The 12,649-nt window shown below is 17.7% G+C and overlaps 1 protein-coding gene across 4 annotated transcripts in view; it reads right to left on the bottom strand.

The window, feature by feature from the left end:
- LOC108002410 (putative phosphatidate phosphatase) overlaps window positions 1-12,649 on the bottom strand; it is a 141,714-nt gene that overhangs the window by 68,026 nt on the left and 61,039 nt on the right. The gene's annotated exons all lie outside the window — the stretch shown is intronic.

The raw sequence follows: 12,649 nt of genomic DNA, 5'->3' as shown, positions 1-12,649 counted from the left end.
GGTTCAATTTAGTATGATTTGATTTAGCTTTTGAATAGAGTAAAAATTTATAATTGTATTAATGATTTCTACATAGAATAAAAACTTTTCATAATCTGATAATTCTTTAATAAAAATGTTAAAATTAATCTAATAATAATAAATAGAAATCAACATTGAAGAATTTTCAAAAATTTTTTTTATTAAGAATATTTGTGATAGTATTTATATTGTTTATTTGAATAAAAATTCAATTTCGATAAAAAAAATTTTAAAAAATAGAAAAAAAAGAAAAATAAAAAATTTATTTCTTCAAATAAATTAATATTTACTTTCTTTATTTTTTCTTAATATTATTTTTAATCATTTATATCTATATCTTATATGTATTAATTATTTCAATATAAATATTCATTAATTTTTATCTATTGACGTAAATTTTAAAAAACAATTCTAAGAAATTCAAAGGAAAACAAATTTTTATTTTTTACAAATAATTCGCATTTCTTGTATCATAATATAAAAACTAAATGTTTTAAATTAATTTACACATCTAATAAATACTTGTATTGAAGGAAGCTTAACTATTATCCAAACAAATTTAACATTGACAAACGAGGTCTAGTTCCCTAAACACAATAAGATTACAGTTTCTAAAAAAGAACTACAATCTTAACGGACATCGAAACGATTCGCAGAAAACGAATACACATTGCCGAATCTGAGCCGTTGGTAGAAAGGAAGATTGGGTGGCCCATAAGTCCCCTTTGGTTGCACGAGTTAGAGGTTGAGACGTATGAATGAATTCTCTGTCAGCCTTTTATCGTTGATTTCTCAAATCTTTCTATACATAAAACTGTCCCAACTCACGCGAAGGGCATATGACCTGCGATACGCTGGAATACATCTACATCATCATTCAAAACTAAAAAACTATCTGCTCACAGGATAAATTATAATGTTTATTAAAAAATTTATTAATCTTTTTTTTATTTTATAATTATAAATTCATTCGATTTCGTTTATTAAATTATGAAGCTTTTTTAAAAAATATTTAATATTTTAATTTTTATAATAACATAACGTTAGTGATATTTAGAAATCTACTTTAAAAATAAATTATGAAATGAAATATTCGATTAATCTTTTATGTTAAATTCTATTATCTCGAAAAATTCTCGCATTTAAAATCTGCTATTTGGAAACCAAATTGAAGGATATATTTATTTGAAATAAAGATGAAAAAAAATTAACTTGAAATAATAAATTATTTATACTTTATTTTTTACTTTATTTTAGACATAACATAAAAAAAATAACTTTATTATGTTAAGATTATCAAGATTAGATTATGAAGAAAATAATTATATTATTATACTTTTTTAGAAAACAAGTAAAAATCTATATTTTTTACGTAAATATTGACATTGATATCAGAAACTATTTTTAGAAATGATTATTTAAACATTTATGCCAATATAAAATATAAAAAAAATTAAAAAATTACTTTAATTGAATAATGAAATAATTTAAAAAAAAATCATTTATATTTAAGGAAACTAACGTGTCATTATTTGAAAATCTAGTCAAATCCAATATTTCTTATAATAATTTTAAAAAGATTATGTCAAGACTTATTTTACGAATGATGATTTCATATAATGACATCATTCTTTATTAGCAAATTAACTGCTACTAATTATATTACTTCATATGTGAATGTCTACGTATATTTAAATCTGTGATCATATGATAAAACTTTGATTTTAAATTTGATGCATTGATTTTAAAATCATGAACAAAATCATAATTTTTTTAAAAGTTATAATTAATTTTTATGTGAATTTTTCGTTATTCATTAAAACAAAAAATCTCTTTGAAAATCAAAAAATTTCAAGTTATCGAATCTTAAAATTTTTTTGTTATTTTTGTCATTTTCTTCAATCACATATTTATAATTATTTTAAATTCATAATTATCTTAGATAACTTACAAGAATAATGAATTATTAAATGAATTTAGAAATAGGAATTTTTATTTAAATAATAATAATCCAATTAAGTATTTGAAATTTAAATTTATTTAAATTTTTCATTACATTAATTTATATATAAAAAAATAAAATATAAAAATTAAAAATTTTGTAAAAAAAAGATTTGATTAATTTTATGAATGAATTTAATGAATTTAATGAAAAAAAATTTTAAGTTTAAGTCTAAAAATTAAATTTTGATCCTTTTGATTCAATAAAAACATTCTTGATTAAAAAAAAATCATTACTGGAAAAAGTACAATATTTCAAAAATAACAAATACATTATAATCATTTTAAATTTATAATTTATTTAAAATTATAAATTTATTCTAATTTTTTATGAATTAATCATGACTTAATATTATAATATTAAATTATTAAATAATATTATTATTTAATAATTATTTATTATGAATTTTAAATAGCAAGATTCACATGGCATTCAAGACGATTGAACGATTCCTAACTTTTAAATGATAATGTACAGCAAACCGGCTACCGGTAAATAAAGATCCGTTTTTTCTCTCGTACTTATGATAACAAGCTACTACAATCTTCTCGACGATACATGACGGATAAAGGAAGAGAAAAGAATGAATATAATTTCTAATTATAAGCTTCATTAGGAACAATCTTTTTTTTTTATTACTTGATTTGTTTAGTTACGCCTTTTGACTGATCGAGGTTATCCGGAACCGGAAATTACGCTGTTGAGTCTCTATTATCTTTAATATTTGCTTTTTTCTAACGTGTCGTCAATAACTATCAATATTGAACAACATGTAAAATATTGAATATAATTATTGTGAATTATATAGTTATTTTCATTTACCATTGAATTATAATGAAATGTCAATAATAATGTTTGATTAACATAGTATTAAGAATTAATTAATGTGTAATTATATTTCATAATGTGTAATTATATTTCATAATGTGTAATTATATTTCATAATGTGTAATTATATTTTAATTCGTATTTACGATGAAGTATACGTGTAAAACATGAACATTTTCTAAAACATGAAAATATAAATGATATCAAAAAATGGCAATAATTTATTAATTAATAATTTTTTACCGGTAATATTAATTACCCACTATTATAGAATAAGATAACAATAAGATAAAATCGTGAATGTGAAGTATATTTAAAATTATATTTTAAATATATTTTAAATATATATATATATATATATATATATATATATTTTTCATTTCAAAACATGAAAGTTATTATTTCGTGAAAATTATTTTAATAATTCTATATTCCAATATTAATTTGTGTTTTATTTGAGTAATTATTAATTGTATCTTAAAAACAGAGAATAAATTATTATAATTAACTTTATTATATTAATTTAATTTCAAATAATAATTATTTGAATTTAAGATATGAAATAATTATATAAATATTATATTTTTTATTACATTTTATATGTAAGGTAATCATTAATTCATATCTAATCAGAAAATAGTTAATTTTAATTGAAAATTAATTGAAAATTTTTAAAAAATTTTTCACTTATTTTACTTAAAAAACAAAATTTTAAATGAAAAAAAATTTTATTTTATATTTTCAATATATTTTTTCACGTAAAATAACTCCATTTACTACTATTTACAAAATACCTTGTATATTATTTGAAATTTTATTAATAAAAAACATTATAATATTTTATAATATTTCTTATATTCTTAATATTAATATTTCTTAAGATTTCTTAAGATTTCAATTTTATATTATTTTGCTTCCTCAAAAAATAAAATTTTTCACATACTTTTTTTTTAAAAATGCATTTATATTATTTTAAAAACATATTTATATCAGTGAATGATAACATAATTTAATATTTTATAACTTCTTGCTACAAGTATACATTATCTTTTTTTTTAAAATTAGAAAAAAAAATAAAAAAATTTAGAAGATTGAGGTAATAGAATTGATAAACTTAGAGATTTAATAAGGTTATAAGATTTTTTTTACTGAGATCTGCTTATTTCTGCATATAAACTTTGCATTCAGCAAAAAAAAAACAATACTTATTTTTTGTGATCCTGTTTGACATGTTTATATATTTGGATATGCTCATAACACCATACTTATCAATGACATTTGATATTATGCATCAACTTTCATGCATAATTATAGTGAATTATTCTATAAAAAATTAATATATCAACTTTCACGCATAATCATATAAGGCTGAATTATTTACATTCATGTTAATGGCAAAATAAAAATATTGCCAGTTCCGATAAGAATGCTAATGATAATTATTATCGAATTATTATCTTGCTTTGCATTCTTTACATATATATATATATATTCCAAAGATACAAACAAATTTGCACTAATATTTATGACATGTTGCCATTTTTTTTTAAATATATCATAAAGATCTAAAATATTTTATATATATCGAAAATATAAACAGATTTATATTCATCCTGTCATTTTACATAATTTAAAATTATAAAATTATTAAACTAATGCTTATAAATTTATAATATAATTATAAAATACAAAAAAAAACTTTAAAAAAGTTTAAAGTATTTAAAAAGTTATTATTTTTTCTATAATTAAAAAATATATACTACAATTTTTTTAACAAAATTTATAATTATTATATGTATCATACAATTTAGATAGATTTAAATTTATAAAGAAGAGGAAAGTAAAATATGTGAATTTCATGAAAATAGAACAATAAAGCATTTTCTTTATAAATTAGAATTATTAAAAAATCAAACTAACTAGAAACCCTGATTTGTATCATAAACTGAATAGTTCCTAAATTAAAATCATCTTTATTTAAAAAAGAAATTTATTGTTTCATTTTATTTGACAACATAGAATTATATAAATAATTAATACTTAGAATCGAATTAAAAAATCAAAATTATATAATTATTTTGTTAATTTTTGAATAATTTGCAACATTAAAAAACAAAAAATTTATTGATAAAATATAAATTTTTTAAAAATTGAAATATTAAAAATATGATGAATAAATTATGATGAATAAATTTTATTCATCATTAAAAGTTATAAGAAGCATAAAAAAAATTTTAATTTTGTTATTTTATTCAATTTAAAAAAAAAATTTTAAATTTCATATTTAAAAAAAAAGAGAAAAAATTTAAATGATTTAAAGATAATTTTTATTATTTTTGTTAAAATAAAATTAAAATAAACAATAATATAACCAACAAATTTTAATTTTCAATTATTATATTATTTTTCTTATATTAAAATTATATTATATTATTCAAAAATAATATTGAGAATAATTTTTAAAAAAGAAATACTATTTCATATACAATCTCTTTTTTATAATATATTTTTTATAATATTTTTTATAATTTTTATAATATATTTTTATAATATATATTGCACACTATTGCCAAATTAAAAAGAATGCACTATATAAATTAATAATCTCTATAATAATAATCAAATATACCATAAGCTAATTTAATTTAATTTTTTTTCCACAATTATAGGGTAAAAACCGGAAGCTTTTATCTTAATGCACTCTTCTTTCGTATTGTTCAATCGATGAGAAAAGAATTGTACGCTTCCAGAAAATTATACGCTATCTGTGATTTTCTATATTCAAAGAATTATACTTCAAAATTATAGACCCTGTTAACTAAAGTGAAGTCTACCTACTCGAAAATAAATCATTATCGTTAAAAGCTCGATGCATTTTGACAAATGACCGATTTCGGTGAAATTCGATTTGAGCCTCACAAGCAAATGAACAGAATAGCATTTATACAAATGTTCTTAAATTCTCAATCGATAAAATAATAAGAATAATAATAGTTTACCATTAGAATATTAGAAAATTAATTAATTATATTCGAATTTATTATATAAAGTAAATTGTATAACACAATTATTTATAAATTCATTATAAATTATTTATTGATGAAAAAAATATATTATACAAATATTACGTATTATAGAAGAAGACATGATTTAATTAATTTTATATTATTAATGTTATTAATTTTCTCGCAATGGATGCATAGTAGAAACTTAACTTTGTTTTAATAAAATTGTTTTATTAAATGGAATCATATATACTTTAACATATTAATTGATGATGATATTCATTATTTCCTGTAGAAAACTATTGAGTCATTTATAATTCATTTAAACTAGTATAATTATATATTTTTTAATACATTAATCAATAAAGATTGTTATTTCATAGAAAAAAATTGCTGAATCATATAATTAAAATTATAAAAAATTATTAAATTAATAATGATAAAAATTCTTATGCTAATAATAAGTTACAAATAATATAGTAATTTTTGAAATAATAATTTAAAAGTTTTAAAAATAATTTAAAAGATTAATATAATTTTTATACAGAATTTTATACAGAATATTTTCATACATTTTTACAAATATTTTCAAATATTTTCATAAATAATTTGTGAGTTATTTAAAATGAATATGATTCATTTTATGTAAAGTGCTTTTAAATTTCTTCTTTTATTCGAGATATAATTTTTTATTTAATTGTAAGAATATTAAAATTTACTTAAAGAAATTATTAAAAATGATTTTCTTTATCCAATGCTTCGTGATATCGAATTTTGTTTTATGTAACAATAATTTATAACAATAATACATTCTTAGTATTATTATAAATCATAAATAAATATCCTAAAAAATAAAATATTCTTTAAAAAATCCAAACAAGATTATTCATTGATTAAATGTAAAAATTAAAATAAAAATACAGATTTTTAAATGGAAAATTTAAAAAAAAAAAGTTTGAAACTATTTTTAAATGATTTTTTATTTTTACACAGAAAAATAGAATATATAATAATATTAAAAAATAGAATAACATAAAATTATAGCTTTCTATATCTGAAATACATTGTTTAGTTTTATATAATCTTATATATAATCTATAACTTTTGCAAGTTTAAATAGTAATACATTTAATAATTTTATTTAATTTTATTTAATAAATAATTCTGAACTTACTTATAAATATTGTATTATAAGTATTGTTTAATAAAATTCAAAAGAAATATATAACTAAAATAAATATAATATATGATTCATTATCTAAATGTACATAATACATGTTTAAATATTGATAATTTTACTTAAAATAATCTATGTTACTTTAAAATGATATAAATTCTTTAATTCCAATAAAATAATAAAATAAATAAATACTTTTATATAAATATATAAATATTTAATTAATTCTACACTAAGATTTTAATATTAGTAAATATTAACAATATTACAATTAAAACATCAATAAAAGATTACTAAAAGAAAAAAAATTAAAATAGATATATTTCTGTGATTGTTATATTAGAAGAATTATGTTTGAGGCTAATAATGCATTCAATTAAAAGCTTAGAATTCTAGAATGTTTTTCTAAACTGGAAAAATTCAAATTTATATTATTAATAAAAATATTAAAGAAAAAAGATAAAATATTTTAAAATTTATTAAATATTTTTATTACATTCATATATTTACAAAAAATATTTTAAATATTTTTTATATAAATATATAATAAATTATGAAATATTCATTTTATTTCTATTTATATATAAGGAAATTCCAAATTTTCTTATTATTTGAATTTTATATAAATTCTTTCAGTAATAAAGTAATTTGCATGCAATTTATATATAAATTTCATCAACTTATATAATTAATACTTATATGCCTGTCTAATATAATATAATATAATAAATATAATATATAATATATAATAAATATAAAAATATACGGTAGAACCACGATTAATTACAGCGTAGCAAAAGATGTCAATGTCAATCAAACATAATAATTGTAAGAAAGGTTAAGTTTACATCAGGATCTGTAAACTTTACTTTCACGATTACATATGGAATATTGTGAACGATACATTCTGTGAGTTGAAGTTCCAAATATATATATATTATTAATCGATTGAAAATTGTTTCAAACGAAACTTAAAAAATTTTCGTAAATGAATTTAATTACAAAAATGTATAGAATAAAGAGAACCAAAGAAATAATGTAAAATATTATACATGTAATAATTGGATATAGTCAAATATTGTGAAATAAAATGAAATAATATTACAAGATATATAAATATTATATGTAATATTACAAGATATAATAAATATATAAATAATTTACATAAATATATAAATTATAAATATATTATATATTATATTATATATTATATTATATAAATAATTATATAAATATATAATTATTATAATTATATAACATAATTATTAATATATTGTTACAAAAATAATCAAAACTAACTTTTATTCTACATAAAATGTTTCGTGGAACTGAATTCAATCATAATTCTGAAAAATAGAATAAAATTAACAATTACTAGGAAATTTAAATATTCTTACGTGATATATTATTTAATATATTTACTTGAAAAAATATAATGTTTCAAAGATTTTGAAGTTATTTCTAATTTTTTAATTAAAATTATATATTTTTTTATATGTTAATCAAAGTATTTAAAAAAAAAGAAAAGTATAAATACAAAAATTTTATTTCTTATTTTTCATAGATACATTAAGATAAATTTAAAATTAAAATATCTTTTAAACTAATCAAACATATTATTATTTTTATAAAAAATAGAACGTGGCATCAATTAGCTTATAAAGATATTCTATTTAAAAAAAAATTTTAATCTTTGAAACGTTTCTATTTTTGAATCAAACATATAAATTATATTATGGATCATTCAATCGTTGGATCGTTTAATTTTGTTATATGAAATTTTATTGTATTTTATGCTCACACTTTGTATAATATTCTATGTAAATATTTAAACAATGAGAAATCTATTCATTTATTATTTAAATACAAATATATTGAAAAAAAAATATATCGAATAATATATCGAATAATCTAAATAAAATATTTATTTTTCGTTTTAATTGAGACACAATAAATATCAAAAATGACTATATTTCATTTTTCCTCTTTTGTTTCTAATATATATATCATATTGCAATAACATTAAAGTTAAAACTTATTTATTCAATGTACTTCTTATACTAATCTAAAATGTTTTTTATATAACCAATCATTATAATCACGTATTTTTATATTATTTTAAAAAATAAAAATTTATAAAATCTCGTACCATTCAAACAAATAAAAACATTTGTCTCCACTTATTTATCCATTTTCAAATTTTTCCTTTTTCCAACTAACATCACACTGTTGAACTCGCTATGTCCAATCATGGAACGACTAGGGTAAGGGGAAAAAAGCGAGAATACGAATGTTTAATTCGTAAGTAGTATTGTAGCCAAAATGACAATGACTAGGGTGTATTCACGGTAATTCGTCCATGTAACATTGTTTTCGTTACGAAGAAAGGGCCCGTAGCCACGATTCGGATCGAATCCCGTCCATATGAATACACCATCGTTGCACAAGGCCTCTCCTCATTGTCATTTGCCGCCAGTGGCGGCCCCTTTTTGCTCGTATTCATTGAAACCGGCCTTCGAGCCACTGGCTCCGGTAAAAAAGCACGACGAAATTCCGTTGCGATTGAACTACGGGTAGGCCAACTCATACAGGCCACCGGGCAAATAATAATAATAGTAATAATGTCTAGCTCCGATCGAATACATTGTGGGATCAAAGTGATTATCGAAGCAACGAGAAGCAAAGAGAAGAGCAAGGCAACGATTCGCGATTCAATGGAGAATAACGGAGGTCAGGCACGAACAATTGTTATTTGGTGAAATTATGTTTCGAGATATTCGATGTTGAAAATTTTTTTTGTTTATGGATATATATTATATTTTGTATTTTATAATTTTCATGTTATTTATCCAGAACATTGATATGAAATATGTAATCGATATGAAATATGCAATGTAATTTATTTTTAATATACACTCGTTTGAAGATTAAATAATGAAGTTTAACTTTCTTGATTTTTATAGCGTCACATGAAGAAATTATAAGTTTGGAGTATCTAAAGAAAATTAAATCAATTGATTAAATTCAAGATCAATTAATTAATTTTAATCGATTAAACGATAGAATAGTTAAAGAAACATTTACAAAAATTTAATAGAGCACAATATTTTCAATAATTTCTGTACATATATAATAATCAATATAATATAATAATAAATAATAAAATTATGATTAATAAAAAAACAATAAATAATATAATAATAAATAATAAAATTATGAATAATAAAAAACAATAAATAATATAATAATAAATAATAAAATAATAAAATTTATCGTAAGTTGATATTCTGTTTTATTGTATGTTGTATTTTATTATTCTTTTATTGTATATTCAGTACAATAAATCTGATAAGGTAAGATATAGTCAATTACATATAGTCAATTACATATACTGGATTTATCGTAAGTCGATATTCTGTTTTATTGTATGTTATTTTATTATTTTTTTATCGTATATTCAATACAATAAATCTGATAAAGTAAGATATAGTCAACTACACATATACATATATTGGAGAATATTTAAAATCGATTTTCTTGAAAACAAAGTTTTATGAATGAAAAAATTTTATTTTATATTTTCGACTTTTCGTTATATAGAATCATTTTCTTTCCGATTGTACTATTATCAATTCTATGTAAAATGTTTTTGGAAAGACATCATATTACAGGATTAAAAGTTTTATTATTTAAAAAAAAATTATTATATTCTTATAAAAATTTTAGTATAAAGAGATACGTATTATATAATATTAATAGCTTTTCAATTAATATATAGAGATCATATAAAGATCAATTTTAATTTTTTAAAATAATGATTTAAGAATTATGACTTTGAAGCTCTTTATTTTTGAAAAAAAAAGATATTTTTATATTTATATTAAATCATTTTAAATCAGTTTAAAATATATGTACATTTTGTAAAACTCGTATGAACACACAGATATCACTTTACGAGATTTTTAAATAAGTTTTATAAACTTGATTTCATTAAAATAATTTTTTTATTATTTATCTTTTTATTATTATTTTTTTAAATATTTATTAAATTAATTAATTAATATTTTATTAATAATTAATTAATTAATAATTAATATTTTATTAATAATTTATTAATTAATAATTAATAAATTAATTAAATATTTATTAAATAGACAAAAGATTATATTTGCAACTTAAATTATAGAAAAATTATTTCAATAATAAAAAAAATTTCTTTACGTTTTGTTTCATTTCTTTAAGTTTTGTTATATAGTTCATATATTAAAATTTAATTTCAAATAATTTTTTTGTATTTTTATAACATTATTTTTGTCCAGAAACGATAATTTAAATAAACTTTTAATATCTCTAATTTTATTTTTATTTTATTCATCATATATTCAGATATAACATTAGGATAATTTATATAAAAACTAATATTATTTATTTTGAATATGAATATAAATAAATTATATAAATAATACAATTTATGAAATATGTATAATTCTATAATTTATTCTATTTAATAGATTTTATCTAAAAAAACAATAATTAGAAAAAAAGTTTTTATCAAGAAAAATTAATTCGTAACAATTCTAAATTTCTTTTATTAATGTTTAATAATATATTATCACATATATTATAACATACCTTACTGATTCTACATCAAGAAAATAAACAATTTTTCACTGGATTACAACATTATACTATCTAAAAAAATAAGAATTATATTGCAACAGTGAATTCCTGTGAAAATATGTAATCTCTAGAAAAATAGCAATAAAATGCAGTAGAATGTTATTTATCTATATTAAAGATAGTGAAAAACGTACACAAGTTTTTTGATTAATTACTTAGTTTAGTTGATTGATATATAATGAATGATATTTCGAAATAATCAATGTCAATAAATATAATTTTTTTCTATTTTTTTTTTACATGAATGTTTTCAAAATGATATAAGAAAAATAGATTTTTACAATTATATTAAATCATTAATATAAATCATCATTTGATTATTAATAATACCGACGAAGTCTTTTTTTTAAATGAAATTTTTATATTAAATTATATATTTAAAATAAAGCTTAATTTATACATTTTTGAAATTATATCACATTACTGCATAATTAAACTATCTCATGACAAATATTATGAATAATTATATAATAATAATATATTTTAAAATGAAAATTCAAATCAAAAAATCTAAACATCTTTGTTAATTTCAAATTGCTCCATAACAAATGCCGTTTTAAGATAAATAATATCGATTAGGATAATTTGAGTATGAATATTTTCAATCAAAAATAAAATCCGAATTTATATATTTGTCACAATAATATTGGATTAATAAATAAATAAATAAATAAATAAATATATATATATATTATATAATAGCATATTAGAACTTATATATTTTTAGCATAATTAGAACTTTTAATAATAAATTTTTTAATAAAAATAAAAATCATCTGAACAAATACATTTTTATTATTATGCAATATCTTAATTTCAATCTTGTAAAAATATAGTTATTTCTGTTATTTTTTTTTCTTTTGAATAAATTTATATTTATAAAAAATATAACATAATAAATTTAATATAATAAAAAATAGATATAATAAATTTAAT

The sequence above is a fragment of the Apis cerana genome, linkage group LG11, assembly GCF_029169275.1.
Source record: "Apis cerana isolate GH-2021 linkage group LG11, AcerK_1.0, whole genome shotgun sequence".
Taxonomy (NCBI): domain Eukaryota; kingdom Metazoa; phylum Arthropoda; class Insecta; order Hymenoptera; family Apidae; genus Apis; species Apis cerana.
Note: the sequence above shows the minus strand (reverse complement) of the source record. Positions and strands in the feature narration are given on the sequence as shown.